Here is a 22,488-nt window from a genome sequence, read left to right as displayed (position 1 = left end):
CTAATATGTTTAAAGCAGAGTTAAATAGATTCTTGATAAGCAAGGGGGGTGAAAGGTTACCACAGGATTGGCAGGAATATGTTGAGATTACAGATCAGTTATGATCTTATTAAATAGCAGAGCAGACTCAATGTACTGAGTGCCCTACTCCTGCCCGATACATACATGCAAGTGTATTTTAAATTACTTTTTTTTCCAAATTTAATTTCCCCATTTTCTTTTTAACCAGATTTATTTTAGTCAAATGCTGCCTGACCTGCTTGGTGTTTTCAGTAATTTCTGTGTTTATTTTAGATGTCCAGCATCTGCATGTTTTTGATTTCTATTCTTTTAATCATATTTGCTATGTTTTATTATTGCATTTTTCATATTTTTATTTATTTTCTTTAAGTGCTACTATTTTTATTCAGATTACTTTGCTTATTTTAAAAAAATTATTCCAAATTTCCATAGATTTTTATTTGAAATACCTTATACTTTATCAATTCTAAGTTTAGGGTTCTTTCCTATTTAATTTATTAATTTTTATGTTTTATTTTAGAATTTTTGTATTTCTATTTCAAAGTAATATCTTTTTATTTTGTTTCCTTATATTCTATTTGATAATATGGTATTTGTAGTACAAATTTACAGGATGTTCTACTTCATGTAGAATGCGAAGTTTACTTCAGATTTTTCATGCTGCACATTTCTTATATTTTGTTTGTGATTGCTCGACTTTTATTTCAGATTCCCAGCTTTTATTTTTTAACCAAGTAATTATTTTAATTACAAATTGCATGTTTTCATTTTAAATTGGTACTTTTGAAGGTCAGGGAGGGAAGAATGTGACCAGAGGTGGTTAAATCTGGGATCAGACATTTTGGCCTGTAAAGCATCTTTATTAGTACATTGTCAGGATGAACAAAAATTCAGCTCCTGCAGTAACTAATACAGCAAAGCTTACTGAAAGGAAATATTAAAGATGATAAAGGAGGAAAGGTTTATGAGGGCAGGCCACAAATAGTGGGACAGTATGAAAACAAACCTCAGACAAGAAATCAATGTTGTTTCGTGAGCATGGAGGTGATGGGGGAATAGAATAGTTTGAAATTCAAAGAGTAGAGATCTGCATGAATTCTTACTGCGGTGGAAAACGCAGGAGTATTGACACAATGGGAGTAAAGGAATCACAGGAGATCACAAAGTCCAGCTGCTACCCATGAATTGAGGCAGGTTTTAAACAGAGAGGGAAACTTGACCTTGCACTAAGTTGTGTGGGAATAGAGATGTTTGAACAATTCGCAAAAAAGAGGCTCATTTTTCAAAAAAAATTCTTCTACTTTTTCTTGCAAATGTGTTTTAATTTCAGACTTCTACTCCCTTGATTTCTAATTGTTGGTATTTGTTATTTCAGATCCCCGGTGTCCCCTTCCGTGGTTATTTTTCAACAGCGAAAGCTCCTGGTAGAATGAATAATTTATCTTGAGGTAGATGTGAGAGGAGCAGAGATCGAGCCTCCCTGTGGATGGGGAGGAGGGAGGGAGGAGGGAGGGAGGGAGGGAGGGAGGGAGAGGAGAAGGGGAGGAGGGAGAGGAGAAGGGGGGGGGGTGGGGAGCTGCCTGCTCCGGGCCCGCAGAAAATGGGGGAACTGACGGGCTTTCATCAAGCGCCATCACCCGCCCCGCCTGCGCCTCGGAGCCGCTGACCACACCACTAACCCCGGCGTCCTTCACCGGCTCCGCAGCACTCCAAACGGCAAGGACAACCAAAGAAAAAACCAGATACCTTTCCACCGCAGGAAGAGCTAGCGTTTTTTTGGGATTTTTTGGCACACGTCCAAGCGCCCATTAACTGGCCGCGTCGCCATTTTGCGCATCGTCGTCGTCGTCCTCCTCCCCGCCTTGGGGGGGGAGGGAGTGCGCATGCGCCGCCTGTCGAAGCGAGGGAGAGGTCACGAACTCTGACCCGCAGCGGAGCCGAGAAACGGGGGGGAGAAACGTTCGGGGCTTTTTCCGCCCGTTTGAAAAATAACGTTTCAGGTAAGAGGCGGGAAGGGCGGCTGAACGTCCCGTCGGAGCGGCGGCCGGCCGGGCGCCCGGGCTCCGATCGCCGAGGCGGCGGCGGAACCACCGCCATCTCAGGGCCCCGGCGCCGCCCCGCCGAGCCCAGGCCCCGCGACGGCGAGCGGGGGACGGTCTGAGGGAAGGGAGCGGGCCGCAAGGCCTCGGGGTTGCACTCGGCCGAGGAGACGGGCCGGTGGGGGAGTCCGAGAGCCGCCGACAGCGCCGTGCGGCCGCCGCTTTTGCATATCTGACGACAGCGGTTCACCCCCTCTCCGTGACCTTTCACCCAGAGCAGCCGCAGCCTCGGCTCCCCGCCGCCTGCCCGACCGACCAGCCGGCCGGCCGCCGCCGCCTCCTCCTCAACCCCGGGGGTGGGCGGGGGGAGGCGCCGGCCGGACCCGGCACAGGAACCCCTCGGGCCGAGCGCTCCCTGACTGTCCTGCACCCCCTCCCCTCCCCTCCCCTCCCGGGCTGTCACCGTGAGGGTCTCCTACATGGGACTCCCGACAGGTCGTCGAGCCCGGCAGCGGCCTCCGAGAGCCCGGCGTCCGGACTGGCACCCGCGGCCTGCTGTGGCGCAGGCAGTCAGCGGGCTGGATTTGGTTTCCCCAATGCAGAGGGTGCGCCCTCCCTCCCGCAGCGCAGGGGATTCTGTCCCCCGAGGATCACCCCCCCCCCCCCCCAAGTTTAAAAACTCCGAATCGCTCCCCAAAATGGGTCATCTAATCTGTAGGTTTGCAAACAAAACATTTGCTAATGGGAGAATGTTCCTCGACGAACTGCAGCCTGATGATGTCAACTGCAGCAGCTGAAAAGAGGGAGCAAATGCAACCCGGACATTGGATATTTGCCCAAAAGACTGAAAAGCTGCTTTTTTTGTTACTATAAACGGTAACGCGAATAAAGTGTCCGTGTGCCTTTATGTTTAGTTTTTGTGAGAGATGCAGTCTGGTGTGAAAAGGACATTTTCAGGGCTTTGGGGGAAAGAGCTGGGAGTGGGATTAATTGGACAGCTCTTTCGAGGAGTAGACAGGCATGAATGGCTTCCTACTGTGCTGTGTCATTCTCTGATCCCAATTGCCTTCATGCTACAGAGAGGCTACTAAAGAGCTGCAGAAAGATTTATCAGAATTGAGCAGGCCATGGCTGGTATCTCTGGAAAGGAGAAAACGAGGGAAAACAATGATATTTGATAGAATGATGAGGAGAACTATTTCCACTGAGCATGGTTTACAAAACAAGACAGCATGAGTATATCATCCCTAACAGACCAAATTAAGAATTAATGAGGAATGTTTATGTGCAGTAATAAGGTGGAACCTGCTGCTACATTGCACTTTAAACAGCTTAAAAAATGTTAAGGGGTTGCTTGGTGAAGAGATGAAGGGGTAGTTGGAGGTGATTGGTTAGAGGCTTTTTTCATTAAAGCACCAGCACGGATCAGTTTTGCCTAATCATTTGTTGCTATGCTCTGTGTATACTTTTGAATGCAGTAGCCTTGAATATGTTCCACCAGTTCTGCAATGTAGAGGATGTCACAGCAGTCAAGGCTTCAATACCTTCTGATGTATGATTGTTTACTTGGGATGCAGTGATAACTGGGTCTTCATTTACTGCATCTTAATCAGGAAAAGTGCATTTCTATATGTTAAGTGTGTTTCAAGTAAACTCTGCTCTATGGTAGTAAATTTAGAATTGGGGATGGCAAACTCTATGATACTCCACCTATGGCGCAACACAGTGCCTATGTAGCAGCTTAATTGACCACAGAAGCTTTTTAACTTGTGCACATTTAAATGGTTTAATGGGTGTGGATTTTGTCATCCACACTTCCCACATTTTGTATTTTGCTGGGGGGAAAGTTTGTGCTGCATGTAGACCTGTGCCCAGTGTTGTCTCCACAGCAGAAGAATCTGAGTTCCAGCTAGGTGCTGGAAGATCCAGCTTGTCAGCTGCAGGATGTATGTAGGTTGCAGCAGTGAAGTGTTGATCCCTCAGATAACTTGCAGCTTTTCTGTCACTTGTGCTTAACTTTGACGTAGTTACACTTGGTATATGTCCATCTCTCTGCTAGAATTTGCAAAGGATGCCAACTGTTGACTTTCATGCTGATTATTGATCTGTCTGAGGTGGTCTCTTTTTAAGTTCGAATTCAGATTTGGACATCATTTCACATTTTTGTTTTGATTAGACAACATTGGAATGTTTAGCCTTTCCAATGCTGTTTCTCGATGTTCTAAAGCAGTCAAACTTTGTCATTAACTCTTTTGGATGCTGTAACTTGTATCACCTCCATTACAAAGACTATTTCTGTCCCCACTTCCAGAACGTTATCAAGTCCCATCACTGTCCACAACAATTATCCATGGGTTTGTACTGTCTGATGCTGTATTTAACATTCTTGTAGGCTTTCCATCTTCCACACTTTGTATACTTCAGCTGACTGCCGATTCTCCCATGCCAAGTCATGTACATCCCTGTCTTTGTTGTCTTCACAAGGATAGGTAACCAAAAGCACAACTGAAGCATTAGGTTTTAAGAAGCAATTTAAATGAGAATAGGAGCAAAAAGATTTGAAAAAGGCATTCCAGAATATAAGTCACAGGAGCTAAATCACAGTGCCAGTGAAAGGATTATTTAAAATTGGGTTGCATAAGAGGCAGAACTGTAGGAGTAAAGAGATCTCGGAGAGCCGTTGATGGAACTTGTAGAAGTGGGGGTTGGGGGAATGGGAAGCCATAAAATGAATTCAACATGTTGCTGGATGGGAAGCCATTGGAGATTTCCAAAGACTGGTGAAGGGTGAACAAAACTGGGTGTGAATTAGGGTATGGGGGCAGCAGAATTTTGGGAGGAAGTTGAAGGAAGATGGGAGGCTATCCAGAGAAGCGTCATCAAGTCCTGATGTGCCAGAGGTATGGTTGAGGATTTCATCAGTAATTCAATTAAGGGAGGAGTGAGTATCTGGATAGTGTAACAAATATGAAATGAATGATCATAGTGACGAGCAGGTGTGTTATCGGGAGTGCCTGTTGGGGTCAAAAATGAAACCTGGGTTGCAATGGTTGGTAGTTGAGGAATGATGTTTTTAACTGTGGAAATAATGGTGGTTAAGAATTGGGAAGACCATGTGATGCATCAAGACAGTGGAGGAGTAGCAGTTCCTGATCCTTCATTTGTGATTTGTAATTCTTCAGTAGAAAATAAGCAGTTTTAAAGTTTGTTTATTAAGTTTTGTCATGACGGCACCACTGGCAAAGCCAACATTCATTACTTGACCCAACATGCCTTTCTGAAGCTGATGATGAGTTGACTTCAATGGTCACTGCAGTTGATATGGCAGAACATTGCTCTTTGGTAGGAACTTTCAGAATTTTAACCCAGTGATAATGAAGCAACATTTAAATCAAGATGATCTGTGACTTGGAGGTCGTGTTTTCATGTGCCTGGTGCATTTGTCCCAAGTATTACCAGTCATCGATATTACAGGTGCTGTCAAAACAGCCAGACTAATTAATTGTACCGCACCTTGTAAGTGGTGCACACTAGTTATGGTGTGCCAATTTGAATGGAGTGAATGAATAAGATGCTGAATGGGGTGCTGATCTAAAGTATACTACTTGATGGCATTGGGTGTGTTTTTCAAACTGCATTCATCCATTCAAGTGGAGAGTATTCTATCGCACTATAGCTTTGTGCTTTGTCAGTGGCAGAAAGTTTTTGGGGAGAAGGGAATGAGGTCTTGCCGCAAAATGCACAAGCCCCCATCCTGATAATAGTGAAGTAATTGTGGCTGATGTAATTAAGTTCTGGTCAAAGTTGAAGGTTGGGGATTTAATGACCATGCCATTGAATATTGAGTGGGTTGGTTATTCCTTGGTACTTCTGTTTTGTGAATATTATTTGCTATCGATCATTCTGAGCATAGATGCTGTGGGCTGCTTATCTGTGGTTCAGTTTGCAAATATTCAGATTAGTCTACAGTCATTCATCAGCATATTTACTTCCAGCTTTCTCTGATGCAGTGAAGGTCATTGAAGTAGTTGAATATGCCTGGGATTAGGTCACTGCCTTGGAACTCCCGAAACAGTGTAGTGTTGTGGGAGGTTGGGTAATTGACCTCAAATCACTGCCATCTTCGTAACACAAGCCAGCAGAGAATTTTCTTAATTGTCTGATTTCAATTTTACTGGACTTCCTTTATGTCACACGGTCAGTGGTCTTTACTCTCATCTTATTGTTGCAATTTAGTGCTTTGGCATACGTTTGGAGTAAAACTGTAACAAGTTTTGGGGCTGAATGGTCCAGGCAGGAGCAAAGTGATCATGAGGAGGTTCTTAATGCTGCTTTAATGACATTGTTGGCAACACCTTCCATTAACATCCAACAGCTTTTGAATACTTCCTCTTACCAGCCCCTTGACCACAACCTCACTAACAAACACCAGGCTGCCATCTCCACTCTGTCACAGATCTCATGACATCAGGAGATCTTGCCCCCAGCAGCTTCTGATCTGATAGTGTCTCAACCCTACACTTCCTGCTTCTATCTCTTATCTAAGATCCTGCTAGGCCCATTGTTTCTGCCTGCTCTTGCTCCACCAAACTTATCTCCTCACGCCTTGAGTCCACCTTGACTTCCCTTGTCTAGTCCCTCCCCACTTACATCTGGGACACCTCGCATGCTCTCCACCGTTTGGACAACTTCTGATTTCCCCGGTCCCCACCGCCTCATCAAAGTGTCGATGCAGGGTTTCAACCCAAAACGTTGCCAATTCCTTTCCTCCCATTGATGCTGCTCGACCCGCTAAGTTCCTGCAGTAGATTTTGTTGCTCCAGGTTCCAGTATCTGCAATCTTGTGTCCTCTTTCATTAATCCCGAGTAGGTGGGAGTGGCAGACAGCCAGAGTGTATTTATTCTTGAGCAAAACATGCCTAACTGTTTCTAAAGCATGCCTTCAGCGGTACACATACACTTTGAATAAGATTGCAGTTATGTAAATATAACTGGGCTCAGTGATGTTGAATTTGAGTGGGTATTGAAGAGCTAGAGCTACATTTGCATATATTGATGTTACATTTGTGTGGTGGTTACTTTCAAAAAAAATTATGCTTTTCATCTGTATTTTTAGGACACAATTTTAAAAAGAAAAGCTTTGTCAAGAAAGTGAAAGTAGGTGTTGATAGAAGCAGAGCCCTTCTCTTTATGTGGAACACTAGAATAAACATTAAACTGCCATCTAGCATTGTAGATCAAATAAAATCGTGGGCCAGAATTTGTGGTCTGAGGCGAGCCACCCTTATCACTAACTTCAGAATAAAGATAAAACTTGTTGGATCCAGACAATTGTTGGTTGTAGTCAGCTGCTTCCTTGTGTCAAGGTCCTGGGCGATGGAGGGGCCTTCTGTAAGAAAATGGGATTTCATGAGGTGACAGGTGGAGCAGAGCAAGCCCCAACCGCAAAATGGACAATTAAAAATCTTGACATCTGCCTAAGCCACACCCTGCTTAGTTCCAATTGTCAAAGACTGCTGCCTCCCTCCACGCAACAGCTAATCCTGACCTCAGAACATTTCCCCGCAAAATCCATGCCAATAAAAATATATACTCTATCAGCGATTCCACCACGATGAGATTGATAACATTCATCATTTCAAGAATGCTGCCTATAGGTATAAAACATTTTTGTAAACCTTCAGTAGGGTGGATAGGGATGGACTTTCCACTTGTGAGTTCAGAATTAAGGGGACACAAAATAAAACTTGGAGGAATTTGGGAATGTGGAGCTTGCCAACAGTGGAGTGCTTGGAGCAAATAGTTTTGAGACGTGTGAAGGTAGGGTAGTTGCACTTGATAACAGAAATTGAATCAAGGGTTTTTTTGGGGTGGGGTGTGAGTGCGGAAGAGTAGGCAGCAGGTATGTGGTAGAAAAACTGGACCTGTTGGCTGAATGTTCTTGGTTCTGCGTTTTAGACGCTGCACACGTGCATTTACTTTGATCGTTGCTGGTTTCCTTTTATTTCACTTATCATGTTTAATACTTTTATAGTATTGAAAGTAAAATAAATGTTTTTCAGTGTAGATTAAATTTGATGCAGTTTACATTCATTATAAATTTATAGCTTTCATGTGACTGGATTTGTGAGTTCACAATTCTCTTGTTTTCAATTTCAATAGTCAGTTTAGATCTCTCATTTTATAGTGTTATGATCCTGTTTGCTTCAGCTGGGTTGATAGAATCAAATTATGAATTATCCAAACAAAAGTTGGGTCTCCAGTAATTGGTGATTTTGAATTCTTTCTGAATCTTTCAATTTCTGTGTTATTAATTGGCTGGATTTCAAAAAGAAATTTTTTCAAAAAGCACTGGTTCAATGGCAATGCTATCACTTCTGAGTGAGATAGTTGAGGATTCAAGTCCCACTTCAGTTCATAAACTAAACTGATACCCGAGTGCAGTACTAAAGGGGAGCTGTACTGTCAGAACTGCTGCCATCTGGTTGAAACATTGAATTGAGGTTCTGTTGCCTCCACAAGCAAATGTACAAGAGCCATGGCACTATTTAAAGAGGAGGGGGGCAGGTATTCCCCAGTTTCTCGGACAGCTTTTATTCCTCAACCAATATTCGTAAAAACAGGACATTACTGCAGAAGTTCCTCAGGGAAGTGGCTTGGGTCCAACTACCTACTTCATCAGTGGCATTCTTGGCATCATAACGTCAATAGTGGGTAAGTTCACCGAATGCACAAATGTTCATAACTCTTCAATGAGACAGCCCATGTCTCAAGTAGCAAGATTTTAGATGACATTCTGACATAGGCTGATAAGTGGGAAGTAATGTGCGGTACACAAGTCCCAGGTAATGACCATGTCCAATAAGAATGTAACTTTTGAGATTGTGTAGACATCAACTTCCTCAGAATCCAACCAATCAGAAATTTAACCAGATCAGCCACAAAAACATTATGGAAACAACTCTGGGTCTGATGCTAGTAAGGCTATGGTACTTGACACCCTTAATTCACAAAGTCTTTCTATAAGGCACAAATTGGGAATGTGTTTACTTGTTTGAGTGCCACTCCAACAAAATTCAAGCTTGACACCACCCTGTTTGATTGCTTTTCGTCTATCTCCTTAAATAGGTTACAATCTTCACCAGTGCATATGACTGCATTGTGTTTCATTCACAAGTTGCGGTGCAGTTACTCTCCCAAGGCTACCGTGCCTTCCAAATCTATAACAGAAGGACTGCAGCAGTTCAAGGTAGCTTGTCACCTTCTCAAGGGTGATTGCGGATCAGGAGTAAATGCTAGCTTTGCCAGAAATTAACTGCTCCTTTAAAGTAAAGAAATAAAAAAGGATTAATTGATTATTATCTCATTGATGTTTGTTGTAACTGCTGCCATACTTTATTGGATTTAATGTGGTTTGAGATGTTGATGTGTCAGATGAAGCAGTAAGATAAACTGATCATTTCCTTTGCCTACAGTCTGTTAGGATTATTTTATAGAGTTACCTAAGAGATAAGATGCAGGAATATTGATTTTTGAGGTTTCTTCCCCCCTGCACCCCCCCCCCCATCCCATTTCTCTCTCCCTAAGCCATCCTCTCTAGTCCTACTTATTTGGATGCATTGTACTTGACAGCATCCTTCTTCTCTGAATCAGACCACCTTTGCACTTGCAGTGCCCAATGCAGTAGTAGAAGTTTTGTCTTAACTCACACCACAGAGGGTTCCTCAAAGGATTTTGTGATCAATCTTTCTTTCAAAAAGTAGCATTTGTTAATTGTACTTTTGGTCCAGATCCCTCAACTTGTCAATTGATGGCATCCATTTTTCCTTCTGCAAAATCCCTTCCAATGTTTTATTTTAAATGATGCTAACAAGAGCAAATAATTGAGTTAGTGGGTTACAGCTAACTATAAGGTGCACTCAGACAAGATGTCGAATCTCCCCATATCTTGAAAATTTGGTTTGATATTGTCAGTGTGTGGAAACCTGTAAATTTACCAGTTATTTTTGTTCGTCAGCTGATCTGTACTCTGTGACTCCAGTGAAGCTGGACTCGCATTCAGTCGGTTGATGGTGGATTTAGCACTTGTGAATTGTACTACAGAATCATTGAATTGTCCAAGACTATTGATATATAATAATTGTGTACTTATAAATGAATTATTGAAGAAGTTCATAGTTTCTCTGTATTTTGAAGAGAGAGCTCAGTTTTTAAACTTCCATTGAAGCTGAGGAGCTACTACTATATTTTGCGGATATCACGTGATGAGATGGGAAAGTTGTCTGATTTACTTTGGCAGCGTCCACCATTTTGAAATGGGTGGCCAAATATTCTTCTCATTATTTACAAATGGGGAGAAAATCTATTTCTGCTGCAGGTACTTGAAGTAACAAACTGAATACAAACTTTGTGTTTATTTGTCTATGCAGTATTGTTGGCATGTGAAACGCTAAGTTCTTGCATTTAAATATTGTTAAATCAATGGGCAGATTACTAGAAAGCAGCAGGCTTTGAATTGCTGCTGACAATTATGTACATAGAAAAATACTATGAAGCTATTGAGAGAAATATTTATACAAAAAACTGAAATTGTACATTAGCTTCATTCAAGGTCAACAGTTTATTGTTTTGGAAATTTGACTGGTTGACTTGGAATTTGTGAAAGAGCTTCAAGATAATGAAAAATAAATCCAGTACAGTGCTGTGTGTATGTGTTAATGGGAGAATTGAATGATGCTAGAGGCCAAAAGATGTGGATTCACAGTGACATTGTATTGTGGATCTTTCCAGATTGCTCTTTTGCACTTTGGCACACTATCTCTCTCTCTTGCCCAATTCACCTATTTCTCATTCTGGTTCCCTTTTCATTAATGTTCCACTGGCTATATAAGCACAATTTGTATTTTTCTCTTTTTCCTGTGTCATGTTCTTTTCTTTTTCTCTGCTGCATCTGGCCCAGACCCAGTAGGAGTGAAGACAGTGAGACTGTGAGCTATTGGAGATATCACTGGACTTTGTTTCTCTGTGTTAATGGTGTGACAGTGTCCTGGTTGTTATTGCTACAGACATTGGAAAAACTTCCAAAAAAAAACCCTCCTTTCCCTTAGTAGCCAATTTCTCCCCTTTTGAATGGGGACAGCTGTGTGGGAACCAAGTTTATATTGGTGCAGGGTCAGTGGAAAGACATCCTACCCTGGGAACTAGGAAACTTCAAGAGAATCATGCTGCCCCCTTAGAATCCATGAACTGTCCATTGGTGCAACATGAGTAGCCAGAAACAGCAGGACACAAGGGTCATTGGTGGCTTAAGTTAGAAATGGGACTCCCTTTGGGGTTCCTGAATAGGTATTAGTCTTGGGGCAAGAGGTTTGCTCCAATATTTCCTCTGATAAGGTAATGGATTGGCATATCAGATGCCTCTTTATATTGTCTGTTTTGCATTAATTGTCCTCCTGTTTGTTTGCTGATGAAAGTTGGACACCAACTAATTTTGAGGTCTGCGGGGAAGCAATTTGGAGTAGGGATGTATAATATTGGATTCTTTTAGGCTCGTAAACAAAATTAAAACCTGTGGGATTGTGGCAGTGTGGATCTAAAATTGGCTAAAAAGCAGAAAGGAGTGGTGAATATTTTTCATATAGGAGGGAATTGTAGAGTGGTGTTCCCAAGGATCTGGTATTAAAATCACTGCTGTCTTTTGATGTCCAAGTCTAGGTCATTAATTTCTAAGGCATGATTTTGAAGATTGTAGATGACATAAAAACTAAAGTGGGAAACAATGAGAATTGGGTATTTTGGGAGGATTTAGGGGAAGTAAGCAGACACGTGACAGATTGAGAATTTAATATGAATGAAGTGCACCTTGATCCTTACCAGTAGCACAAGCGAGGAGAGGCAATGCAAACTCAATGGTTCAATTTTTAAGGACTTGGAGAAATAGAGAGACCTGGGGATGTATCCAAATCTTTGAAAAAGCTTGTTCAACTTGTTCTACTACTTTCAAACAAACATATGCAATTTTTGGCAAAAAAGAAACAAACTGCTGGAGGAATTCAGTAGCTTGGGCAGCACCTGTGGAGAGAAATGGATAGTAGACATTTTGGGTTGAGCCTTCACCTGGACTGAAGGAGTAGAGAGCAGATAGCCTGTAGAAAGAGGTGAGCGAAAGGAGTGGAGCAAGAACTGGCAAGGGATGGGTTGATTCGGGTGAGGAGAATTGGCAGATGGAGTCAGACGTGGGAGGGAAGGGTGGAAATTGCAACAGAAGTTGTGAGGTGATGGGTGGCGGTAACAAAAGGAAGATGGAGATGCAGCCAACTAAGGGGGGCAGTGGAGTGGGCAGATGGGAACAGTGGGGGCAGGGGACCCAGTGGGAGGAGTGTGGGGGTGATGGGCAGGTGGGGTAGGGGCAAGAAACTAGGTGATAGGGAGCTGAGGGAGGGGGTTGGGTGTGTGTGAAGGAGGAACTGGGTAAATCAGAAAGAGAACGAAATGGGGAGCAGGTTATCTGAAATTGGAGAATTCACTGTTCGTGCCATTGGGTTGTAGACTACCCAGGCGGAATACAAGTTGTTGTTCTAGTTTGTGTTTGGCCTCACCCTGGCAGTGGAGGGGGCCAAGGACGGATATGTCAGTGTGGGAATGGATGGGGAATTAAAATGGCTGGCAACTGGGAGTTGCAGAAAGCCATGGCAGACAGAGCACAGGTGCTTAGCAAAGTGGTCACCCTGTCTGTAATTGGTCCCACTGATACAGAGGAGGCAGCATCATATGCAATTTTTAGCTTTATTAAAGGAGACATGGTGCGTTAAAGCATCAAAGTTTTGCCAAACCATCATGAAACATTTAGCTGGCATGTTTGATTCTGGGCATCCCCGTATTTAGAGCGGTGTTAAGGCCTGAAAGATTGTAGAAGTACTTGGGTGTCAGGGACAAAGAAGCTTGGTAATGTGGAAAGGTAAATCCTTTGCCTTCAGAAGGTTGCCTTCAGAAAAAGTTAAGCGGGTGTTAATTTTCAAAGAAAAATGAAGGGATTTCAGGAATAACAAAGCAAAACTGTTTACAGTGAAAGAAGGGATGGTAACCAGAGATCAGAAATTGTTGATAGGGGGAAGTACCAAATCCAATACGAGAAAAACATGTTTATGCAAAATAAATTCTTGTAATGTGGAATGCATTGCCTGAACAGATGATAGAAGCAAAAGTAACATGTAGAAATACTTGAAAAGAAAATATTTGCTGCAAAATGGATCACCGAGCTGGCATGATCAGCTGAGTATCCTCCTGTGCTATTTCATTCTGTAATTTGCTCTCAATTCAAGCTTGGATAACTCAAAAGTTCACTTTGAATTTCATTTTGCTGTTATTTGTGTTGCTAATTTCAAATTAGTAGACTATTTTACATGCCCCAGCAATTATAAATTATCAGCATTAAACTGTATTCTTGGCATGGAAGGTTAGTTTTCCTGTTTGTCTCTTTTGAATTTGAATCCTTAGTTGCTGATATTGCAGCCACTGGCTGAATCAACAAGTTCCCCAAGTTAACTTCCAAAGTGACTCAGGACTATTCCACTTTCCATACAGATGGAAATAAGATTGACCAGACTGGTTCCTGGGTTGGGTCAAGTAGGTCTGTATTCACAATAGTTTAGAAGATTGAGAGCAGATCCCATTGAAGCATCCAAAAATTCGAACAACTGCAAAATTCAAGCATCTGCATTCCCTTGTCTCCAAAATTCAGTGTGGAGACAGAGCCGCTGAATATATTTAAGCAGTAGATAATTTTTTAGATACAATGGCATTGAGTGTATAGGGAAACAGTGTGAAAGTGGTATTGAAATGGAGGATCAGCCACAATTGTATTGAATGGTGTATTACGTTTCAAGGGCTGAATGGCCTACTGGCTTCTGATTTTCTAGGGCCTGTGTTTCTATAGGATTCATTGCTGTCGCCTGGATTTGCAATTTGCTGTTCAAATCCACTGAAGTTTGCTTGTGCATTATTCAGTGTGGAGGAGAAAAAGATAAAATGACTTGTATTAAAAATGTTGAAAACTGAACCATTCATGAAATCTTTTTTAAAAAGCTAACTTGACCTTCATTTTCTTTTAAGAACTGGTGAACATTGGTTTTAGTATTAAAATGTTGTTATTATTCTTGTAGCTTATTCCATGTTAGAATTAGGTTTCTCTTTCCTGCCTCTTTGCTTAATGTTTTGTGCTTTAATTTCAGTTTAGCTGCTCCAGAGGAGGTGTTGAGAAAAGGTAATGCCTTCGAATTGGGAAGACGGGAATGGGGAAAGTAGTGCTGTTGTGTCATTTTTAGTAATTGTAAGAGAACTGAGTATAAACAGAGGCAAAGAGTAAAGGTGACTGTGGGAAATAGCATGAGAACAGTATCTAAAGAAAATAATTGTTCATATCCTCACTTGCATCCTCCTGGTTATCCAATGGTCCTCGATGACTTCCACAAAGGATCTCATTTCTAAAATATTCCTGTTTTAACAGTGTTCTGTGGCCCCACACTTCTTAACCCCAAAACTACCTGCAAGGCTACTTGTTAATTTTCTAGGATTGGGTTTCACATTTATTACCTATCCCTAGTTAGCACTGAGAAAATGGTGGTGAGCCACCTTGAACTGTTGCTGTCCTGGCAAAGTTCTAGGGGATTATTGGGTTGGGAGTTCCACCAGTGTTTATACCCAGTGATGTTGAAGGGACGTTAATACATTTCCATGTTAGAATGGTGTGTGACTCACTTCAAGTCAACTGGTGTTCGCATAAGCCTGCTACAGATTGGCAACTGTGGTCTGAGTAGCGCGGATAAGTAACTGCAGTACATTTTGTAGATGGTGTACACTGCAACCACAGTGTATGGTGGTGGAATGAATGTTCAAGTAGTCCAACACCCTCCTGACTTGTTCTGTAGATATTGGAAAAGCTTATGGTTTCAGGGGATGAGTGACCCTGTACTGAATACCAAGCCTCTGACCTACTCTTAAAACCAGAGAATTCTGACCTCATGCGTTCCCATTCACCTTTAGCTTCTTGTCTCTTTACCCCATTTAAGACATCCTGAAAACTGGTCCTTTCAACCATGTGTGATTTGGTGAAATTTTGTTTAATAATACTCCAGTGGTGCAGCGTGGAATTTTGCCATGTTAAGGGAGCTGTGTAAATACTTATTAGGGCTGTCAATTAATCACAGTTAATGTATGCAATTAACACAGCCTGCTCAGCACATTAATTTTTTAATGCATGATAATCATGCACATTTGCTGTGGCCAGGTGGCCTTTCCAGGATAAGAACCATCTAGAGTTGTGAGAATTTTAAGGCCCTGAGCTTTGTTCAATAATCGTGGGACTTTTGAATGGACCTCTTCATGTACATTAAAGGTGAACTCATTACCTCAGAATCGATCTCATCATGGCCCTTGCATTTTATTGTCTGCCTGCACTGCACTTTCTCTATTACTGTAACACCTTATTCTGCACTCTGTTATTGCTTTTCCCTTGTACTACCTTGATGTACTTGCGTTTTGAAATGATCCATACGAATAGCTTGCAAAACTAAGTTTTTCATTGTATCTCGGTACATGTGACAATAAACCATTTCCAGTCCTTTTTTTTCCTGGCCTCTCAGATGCTAATTGCCCCACTTCTTCCACCCTTGTGCACTCCCAACATTCTGTTCCAAGTTCCTATATGTACTTGGCTGCCACAAACTTGGAGCTTTGAAAAATAGTCTGTGCATCAGGATCACATGCCATTGACTTTGCTCCAAGCCATAATCTTGCAACCACCACCATGGCAGAAGCAGGGTTGGAGGCTGAGCGATGGGCCAGATATGGCCCCGATATTGGCCCTTGGATGAAGTAATGATGTGTTTTTAAGTTACTGAATTCACTTTATTGAAAGCTTTGACCTGCAATTAACCTGTTGAAAGAGAGTAACACTTTAATGTACAGTGATTAAAAAAAACTTTGCATTGTGCTGAAATTGAAATTAATAGTGAAAATATAGGGAAGCATTTCTGGATGTTGGTAATCTTTACTGTTTAACAGTGTGATTAAAGCTAATTTAGAAAGATTAATCACATTGTTTGACATTCTGTTCTGACTTTTTTTGAATTTGCTGATAAGACAGATAGATGAAGGAAAATCACTCACAGTTACTGATTTCAGCATACCTAAATTCCTGCTTTGATGGAATGTTTGTCAAATACTAATTTTAATCTTGATTTCATCCTTTAATCTTGGAGAACAATGGCAGGTTATAATTTGCATTGGACGTTTGCTTGTAGTGGCCTTGAGTTCAATGTATGTACTTTTATTCTTCTACTCACTAATGTAGGTAGAATGCCAGTATATTGCTTCACATTCTCATGGATTTTACATCTTCAAATCATTGCATAATGGATACTTTGGAAGATTGGATTTCAGTCCAAACTGGTGAGATGAGAATCCTTGGCTGGTTTAGTATAAAAAATGGTGAGAAGCCTTGATGCCAGTTTAGATTAACAGCACAAGACGTATTGTTTTAAGAGACAGTGTGAAGAATGGACAAAAATATCCCATGATGCATTGAGGAGGTCTATGTGGGGCAGAGCAACAGGACTTGTAACTTGCTGTTACATGCTTTACGAGACTATGTTTCTCACCTAAACTCACTACTTGCGCTTATGAGGGTCAAGTTCATACAAATTTCAAGCAATTATCATCCTTTAATTTCTATTCCATAAAATCTTCTTGGATGGTAATTTTTAACCACTGCAGAGAACAGTGATCCTGTTTAAGATAAACCCTGTGTGCCCTTCATCGAAAACCAGTTTAGCAATGAAATTCAATAGAATAGTGGGAAATATTCTGAACACAACATAAGAAATTGTCTTCAAGACAGACATGCATTCTGAAATATTTTGATTGACTATTTACTATTCTGAACAGAAACTGGTGACTAAATGACTTGTGTGTTGCATGTTTGAACTTTCCATTGGTCTGTAAACTAGGACTATTGAATCATAGTGGTATTGTTTTTATTTGAATTCTACTCAACTGAAGTCTGGAAAGTTTCCTGTATTAAAATATGCATTATGGCATTTTCTTTATTTGCATTTTCAACTTGAGACATTGTTGTTCTGCAGGGGTTAAGACTATAATCCATGTCTTCCTAAACCAGAATTGGCAACACTGAATATTATTTAAGTCTTAAAGTTGCAGAGTTAACGGAAAAGTCAGGGTCACCTTTAGTGAGCTATTTTGATATTTATAGTGTTGTTTTGTGTCTTTGCTAAGGCTTGTATAATTAAAAGTGCATTTTGAACCAAAAAGTAATATGGAGTGACAAAAATATTTTAGAAGCCTCTTGAAGCAACTACCCCTACTCCTTCATCTGTTAACCCAGAACCTGACCTTGACCCCAATATTGAGATGCCTTATATTTTTCTGTTGTAAAAATTGATGGACATAATGTGCTGGCATTGGATCTGTGTCTGAAGTCTCAAGTATTACAATGATATGCATGTTAAAGGAGAAGCTGGTCAATAAGGAAATGATTGTAAAATCAATAAACCTTATTGGATCATCTTCTAATGAAAAATTCTTGCTAACATAACTGCCCCAAAAAATGATTGGTTTGGACTGAAGTCAGTTAAGCACGAGGATATTTAATTTATTTTGAAGTTTCAGGTTAGATTGAGGTTTGGCATAGATTTGAAGGTCATGTCAAATGAATCAAGGTCGAGAATACTAAAATAGCTTGATTACCAGTGTATCCTCTGACATACAGCTTTCAAATGATAATAAAAAGTGCAAAGGCATTTGAATTATGAATAAAGCATTCATGTAGGAAAGTAAGCTCTTTTTGATCCTTGCAAAAGTGTTAAAAATTCATGATTTGCCTTGGTCATCCAATAACCACACTTGCAATAGGTCTCGCATTCTCACTTTTCTTCACTTTGACCCTTCCCTTTCTTCCAAACTACTAACAAAGCTCAAACCCACTTCCTGAATCAACCACTGAATTACTGGCCTCTGCCTGTTCTTCACCAGCATGCAAAATACTTGTTCACTCAACTGAAGCCCTCTATCTTTGCTTTTATTGCAGGAAAACGATTAGTATGCAGGCTCCCACTAATGACTCCTCCCTTAGTGAGCACAAACACCCATCCCTGGCAAACATTCTAACCCACTTCTAATCCTACAAACTACTAATGGCTAATTATCCTACCACCAGATTCAAGTCTTTTATGGTAGACCATCCCTCACATTTCTACTTCAAACCTTTCCCAGCCTCAAAGATCATCTGTTAACAACTGCTTTTTTTTTGGCCTGTATCAAGCAATTCTTTATTCATAAGTTATAACAGTCCTTGTCTCTGCAGAATTCCTTGTCCTGCTTAACTCGCTCAAACTATCAGTTCTCTGTTTATATGTATTTACTTGTTGATACAAACACAATGGGCTTTGAAGTCTCTTGCAGATGGTGTTTTTACTGACATCTGTATGTTAGATTTCTATCTGCTTGCCTCTAATACTATAGATTGTCGCATCCATCTCCAGGGCCCCTTTGCATTTCATCCTCAAGCCCTGGGTAAGATCTTGTCTCTTGTCCTCGTACTTTGCGCTATACTGACTATCAGTCCCTTCATAACCAATATATGCCACTTTTGCGGTCCTTCCTTCCCAGTCTTCACCATTTAAAATGCCTTGGCTTGATATTGTCACCCTGAGTTATAAAGTTAACCTCTGCATGTATGCCAGCACCCAAATTGTACTGTATCCTCTTCCAAAAGCAGCTCTACCTTCTCTTGAAGATCTGGATGAATCGTAATTTGGTTTGGCATTATATAAATAAACCCAGTGCCGATCATTTGATTCCTCTGAGAACCCATATTTATCTTGATCCCATTACCTGCTAGGATCATCAAAGAAGGGATATTGTACTTTGTTACATTGTCTGGGACTCAGACAAATTAAAATGCACATAAGAGCGAGCTGGCCATTCAAACCTGTTGGCTGTCAATTACAATTTTCATTTTTATTGTGCTGTTCAATTGGGCTGACTCCAATCAACTGTCTCTATTTTGATCAGTTTTAAGTCTGAGAATAACCTGCGATGGTTTCTTTCTGCCACTATTGCCTCTGAAATCCTTACCTTGGCCCCCTCCTGTTTGTTATATGCATTTGACCTCTCAGCTACATTACCTGATAAATCATGAGTTTTCATGTGCACCATGTCAGGTTCTACTTCTCTGTCGTCTCTACTGACCACTCCACTGTAAGATTTATCATACTACAACCCCTGTATCCAGTATGATAAGAGCAGAAATTTTCTCCCATTTATATGTTGGGCATAACAAAGTCCTGTCACAAGCTTCATTCCCTAACTACTGAAAACTGTCTGAGGCTGAACTGGCCTATTTACAATTTTGGCCTCATACTTGCCCTGAAATGAGCTTCTAATCACAAACCTGCTCCCTCACCAAGGCACCTGACCTCTATTTCTATGATCTCTTTCAAATCTGTCTCTGATTCTACTGCTGAAATCTACATCCATACTTTTGAAACTTTCTAGACTTGACTGTGCCAATGCTCTGACCATTTTCCACCCAAAGTAACCTTAAGGTCTTCCAAAACTTTGCTGGCCTTAAACTAATTCACATCAAGCTCTGTTTACCATAACTCGTTGACAAATATTGGTTTAGTTCGCAAGTGAATTAATTTTAAAATACTCATCCTTGTTTTCAAACACCTCCATGGCCTCTCCCTGCTTTAATGTGCAATTTCCTAAACCTTAGATTTGACAATCCTCTTGGTCTCCAAAGCATCTCCAAGTTCGATCACTTCACCAGTAGCAGCCATGCTTCGGCTGCTTGACTGTGGAACTCGTTACACAACTCTTGCTCCCTTCTCTCTTCCTTTAGGGTGCACTTTAAAACCTCTCTCTTTAACCACACTTTTGGTCCATTAACCCAATGCCTTATGATGGTGTCTTAAATTTTGTCTGACAATGCTTGTGAAGTGCTTTGAGGCATTTTATTGCATTTAAAGGCAGTATATAAATGTAGTTTGGTGTTAACATAGTAAAATGTCCCAAGGTGCTTCATAAAAGCATAATTCCATAAGAGTTGACACTGAACCAGAAGAGGTGGTTTCAGAAATGCTCACTCAAATACACTTTTAAGTACTTCCTGGAGGAAATAGCTGCCTGGCTTAGTGTAACTTCTGTGTCCCATCCTGTGCCTCTCACCACGACTTTTATGCCGTTTTCTACAAGAAGCAAAATGCTTAAGCAATTTAGGAGGCAATTAAATGAAAGATTCCTCTCTAACCTCAAAGCAAGCTCCAGAAGACCATGGCAACTGGGTGAAGGGATCTCTGTAACCTATCTACTGTTTTTGTGTCATTAAATAGGTCATTTCTTGGAACTTGTCCAATGTCTCCCTACGAGCAGCTGTGTTCTGGTTCTATGTTTACAAAACTTAACCAGCTTGTCCCTTCATCTTTCTTAACCCATCCTGTTTGAATTGCCTGTTCCTTTGGATTGAGTCAAATCCCTTCATTATTTACTAAAACAAAATGCACTGTTGCTGAAAATTGAAATTAAAAATAGAAGATGCTAGAAATACTCAATAGGCCTATCTTTACAGACAGAATTAATGTTTCTGGGTCAATGATCTTTGATTAAAACTGGAAAAAGAGACAAGAGTTTAAAGGTGCAGAAAGAGGAAAGGAAAGGTCTGCAATAAGTTGTGATCCAGGAGAGATTAGTAGAGGAATGTTGGCCCAAAGCAAAAGCCATTGGTAATGGGACATAATGAAACAAAACGTTGGTCCAGAAGAGGAGTGAAGGCCAATTTGGAAATGAAGGAGAATAAAAGTGACAGGCTAACAAGTTGTGGTCATGTTTAAGCTGTATCTGGAGTATTGCGTGCAATTCTGGTTACCCCATTACAGGAAGGATGTGGAGGCTTTGGAGAGGGTGCAGAAGAGGTTTATCAGGATGCTGCCTGGATTAGAGGGCATGTGCCATTAGGAGAGGTTGGACAAACTTGGAATGTTTCCTCCAGAGCGGCAGAGGCTGAGGAGAGACCTGATAGAAGCTGATAAAATTGAGAGGCTTATATAGCTGGTATCTTTTTTTCAGGATCGAAATGTCTAATACTAGAGGGCATACATTTAAGGTGAGGGGGGGGGAAGGAAGTTCAAAGGAGACGTGTGGGGCTCGTCTTTTACACAGAGTGGTGGGTGCCTGGAATGCGCTGCCAGGGGTGGTGGTGGAGGCAAATAAGAGGCACTTAAAAGGCTCTTGGCACATGAATGTGCAGAGAATGGAAGGATATGGACATTGTGTAGGTAGAAAGAATTAGTTTAGTTGGGCATTTAATTACTAATTTAATTGGTTTGGCACAACATCATGGGCCAAAGGCCCTCTTCCTGTGCTGTACTATTCTATGTTTACATGTTGAATGACAATGGGTACCACTTTGTGAGTCAATCTGAAGTTGTTAATCTCAGTCAAAGAATCACCAGTGATATTTAGCTCTGCCTCCAATTGTGTGTGTACTTAAATGTGCGTCTGTGTACTGCAGCTCAATCGCTGAGGTTGGGTAATGTAGATTGAACAATTTCCCATTTGTCCTATAGAACAGCCCCACTCTAGTGTGAAGCTTATTTGAGGCAAGGTGCAGCATTGGAGCAAAAAATATTTTGAAGAAGGGCAGGACATAACCTTGTTTGGCACCATTCTACACTGATAACTGGATCTGTTGTAGACCTTTTGGTTAAGATCATGGCTGGCAAGCAATTGTGAAGCAGATGCATGATGGAAGTGAACTTCTGTAGCAGCTAAGTTTAAGAAGAATCCTCCACTCTTCCCCTTAGTTGAGGGTTTTTGTCATTAGGTCGTAAATAATGGTCAATGGCACTCCTTGCGTTTCTCATGGATGTACGCATTGTGAATTTGGTGTCCATTGTGCCCTCCAGATGGACGGAGTCTACGCTGTGGTTTGGGGAGTAGGTTTTCAGTCATTGGGAGGAAGAGATTGAAGAAGACCACGGCGATGAATTTTCCAATGGCAGGTAGAAGTGACACCCCTCTGTACTAACAAAATTGGATTTGTTTCCTATCTTGAAGACAGTCGCATTTATGCCATCAGAGTCCTCTAGCATGTTCTTCGCTTACTAGACGTGAAAGATAAGGTTTTGAGTTTTTAACTAAAGTTCTTTTATTGAGTGTTAGAACTTCATCAGGGACTTCATCTGCTTTGAAGGTTTTGTTTCTCAGTTGGTATTTGGCCTTTTCGATTTCTTGTCTGTCAGGGGTGGCAGCAAGGTTAGCTGGGATAGTTTGCTATGGATGGAGTTAACCACATTCACGTCAGGGACAGCGACGGTATTGAAAAGATCTTCAAGTGTTCCTTCCAGTGGGT

The 22,488-nt window shown here is 41.3% G+C and overlaps 1 protein-coding gene across 8 annotated transcripts in view; it reads left to right on the top strand.

Annotated features, from left to right (window-relative positions):
• Window positions 1-1,577: 1,577 nt before the first annotated feature.
• nr2c1 (nuclear receptor subfamily 2, group C, member 1) overlaps window positions 1,578-22,488 on the top strand; it is a 92,794-nt gene continuing 71,883 nt past the window's right edge. For 3 of the 8 annotated variants that reach the window (XM_052033441.1, XM_052033446.1, XM_052033439.1), the window contains exon 1: window positions 1,579-2,021. The gene's annotated coding sequence lies outside the window, so the exon portion shown is untranslated. Of the gene's footprint in view, window positions 2,022-14,290; window positions 14,323-22,488 lie in introns of all 8 variants that reach the window. The other 5 variants (XM_052033444.1, XM_052033442.1, XM_052033445.1 and 2 more) reach the window with 4 other exon arrangements.

This window comes from Pristis pectinata, chromosome 19 (assembly GCF_009764475.1).
Source record: "Pristis pectinata isolate sPriPec2 chromosome 19, sPriPec2.1.pri, whole genome shotgun sequence".
Taxonomy (NCBI): domain Eukaryota; kingdom Metazoa; phylum Chordata; class Chondrichthyes; order Rhinopristiformes; family Pristidae; genus Pristis; species Pristis pectinata.
This window is presented reverse-complemented; position numbering and strand designations above follow the sequence as displayed.